Source organism: Pongo pygmaeus, chromosome 5, assembly GCF_028885625.2.
Source record: "Pongo pygmaeus isolate AG05252 chromosome 5, NHGRI_mPonPyg2-v2.0_pri, whole genome shotgun sequence".
Classification (NCBI taxonomy): Eukaryota; Metazoa; Chordata; class Mammalia; order Primates; family Hominidae; genus Pongo; species Pongo pygmaeus.
The window spans coordinates 27,486,262-27,489,105 of record NC_072378.2 but is presented as its reverse complement, the minus strand read 5'-3'; the positions used below and the strand labels follow the sequence as shown (position 1 = coordinate 27,489,105).

At 39.4% G+C, this 2,844-nt stretch overlaps 1 non-coding gene across 1 annotated transcript; it reads left to right on the top strand.

Moving 5' to 3' along the window:
* Positions 1-1,813: 1,813 nt before the first annotated feature.
* On the top strand, positions 1,814-1,885 carry TRNAD-GUC (transfer RNA aspartic acid (anticodon GUC)). The gene has a single exon. It is a non-coding gene; the product is annotated as a tRNA-Asp (tRNA).
* Positions 1,886-2,844: the final 959 nt, after the last annotated feature.

Here is a 2,844-nt window from a genome sequence, read left to right as displayed (position 1 = left end):
ATCTAGCATAACCTTCTGTCGATATACCAGAGTTTATATATGTATGGGCTTTTTAAATGAGTTCTTTTTCATATTTTGTCAACTCAAGATTTTGTATCAGTACCTGTTTTAATATACGAATTTCTGGAATGTCTAATAAGTCCTGCAAATTTGTTGGCAATTCTCTCCTTATTTTTAGTAAGTGTTCTTGCTATTATAGTTCCTATGCACTTCCATATAATTTTACAACCAGTTTATCAAGTCCTTGGAAAAACACTTTTGGAATTTATGTTGAAATTACACTGAATCAATAGATCAGTTTGGGAAGAAATGATATAGTTGAGATATTAAGTCTTCTTATCCGTAAACATATTTTCCCACTTATTTAGGTTTTCAGTTTCTATTTTGAAAACAAGCTATTTTGTCATTCTACCTCTTCTGATATTTTTAGAAAGTTTGTAGTTTTTATCTATTAGTTATCTTCATCATTACATTATTATTTAAGGGTTTGGTTATTGTGTTTCTTTGGACAATCTCTTTGTTTCCTTAGTTTGAACAATAACAATGCAAGATTGCATATTCTTCCTCCCCACCTCTCTTCCCTCTCACCCACAGCTAATTTTAATCAGTAATTTTACAGCTCTTAATGTTTACTTTGGTGTAGTTAATTAAGCTCATGCATATAACACTTCTTCATTCTTAGTTGTAGTGGATTAAATAATGTTGCCCCCAAGTTTGTGTCCATCCAGAACCTCAAAATGTGACTTTATTTGAAAATAGGGTCTTTGCTGATGTAATTAGTTAAGATGAGGTCATACTGGATTAGGGTGAGGCTTAAATCCAATGACTGGTGTCTTTATAAGAAGAGATGACATACAGAGACACAGAGAAAAGAAGGCCACATAACAACAGAGACAGAGATTGGAATTACGCAGCTACAACCCAAGGTACACTAGAGGTTTCCAGGAGCCATCAGAAGCTAGAAAGAGGCAAGGAAATATTCTTCCCTAGAGCCTTCAGAGAGGGTGACTGCAGACGCTTTGATTTCAGACTCCAGACAACAGAACTGAGAGCAAATTTTTATTGTTTTAAGCCACACAGTCTGTGACATGTTACGGCAGTGCTAGAAAACTTGCTGATTTTCTCTCAGTACACACTCAGATTTCTGATGCACATCAGGTTGCCTTTAATTCCCTGTTACATCAAATTGGTACAATGAATATCTTGTTTCTGTGAAGCCACTTATTGAGCTCAGCTGGAATTTCACTGAGGCACATTCCTAGGAATGGGATTTCTACTACTAAACGGCTATGCAAAAATAAACACCCATTTAATGTCACCGCTGCAAAATCTAAAACCTAGACTTTAAGATCTTTCCTTTATGAAAGAAAATGTAGAAATTCATAAATGTACGATTTTTATCATGGTAAACAGAAGCAGAGGAAGGGCATCTAACTCACATTGGTCCGAGAAAAAATCCTGGGGGACGGTGACCTTGAGGTAAACCTATAACGAATAAACTTGAGTTGAAGAAGAAAGGAGGATATTTCGAGCAGAGAAAGCTTTTTAAGTTTACTGTACTCCTTACTATTAATGAACATTTCTTTGCTATTCATCACCTAGAACTATTTTCAGCAAAGTCATAATCTTTTGCAGAACTGCCGTTTTCAGATTTTCGAAGCGACATGGGAAATCTGTTTTATACAATTTTAAAACAACTTTTTAATATGAAGATTAGCATATTTTTAGGAATTCTCTGCCAAGAATTAAAATTCAGTAGCCAATGTATGAATGCCATTTCAATTGAGTTTCTTTTTACACTTTCCTTAGGTCTTCCTTGTTAGTATAGTGGTGAGTATCCCCACCTGTCACGCGGGAGACCGGGGTTCGATTCCCCGACGGGGAGATGAAGTAGCTGGTTTTGATTAACAACCTAAACAATATCAATCTTATTGAGAGACTCAAGCCTTAATAAGGCCAATCTTAAAAAGCAGCTGTTTCTGGTTTTGTTTTTATTATTTATTTTATTTATTTATTTTTTTTGAGACGGAGTTTCACTCTTATTGCCCCGGCTGGAGGGCAATGGCGCGATCTCGGCTCACTGCAACCTCCGCCTCCCGCCTCCCGGATTCAAGCGATTCTCCTGCCTCAGGCTCGGGAGTAGCTGGGATTACAGCTATGCGCCACCACACACGGCTAATTTTGTATTTTTAGTAGAGATGGGGTTTCTCAATTTTGGTCAGGCTGGTCTCGAACTCCCAACCTCAGGGGATCCGCCCACCTCGGCCCCCTAAAGTGCTGGGATTACGGGCGTGAGCCACCGCGCCTGGCCCTGGTTTTGTCATTTTAAGTCGGATTCCCGCGTATTGGTTTATCAATGGGTTCACGCAGCAAGAGATCATCTGATGGCAGTCCACTGCCACTTTCTCTCTGGGAAGAGAGGTCACCGAAGGCGCCAGGATTCAAAGTGTTTTCAGCTGGCTCTAGAAACACGCCAGGATCTCTAATTGGGAGTTATCATTCCTCGATTGTTTGGTTGGGAGCAAGAAATGCGTTTTTCTTTGCCTTAGTGTGTTCCAAGCGTGCTAGTTGTTGAGAGTCGTTTGAGGCCTGCCTCCCACGGGAGTGACTTTGAGGCAGAAAGGGCCGAACTACTGGGGCGGATAGTGAAGTTTACATTTAGGCTGCATCACTTGCAAATTGGGCCATGTCTTGGGTTATTCTGTCCTCTCCTTTCATCTGTGAATTTAAGATAACAATTTGTATTTTAGGATTCTTGGGGAAATTAATAAGTAAATGATACATGGAAAACTGATTAATAATCTATACAGGACAGGCCGGGCGCGGTGGCTCACGCCTGTAATC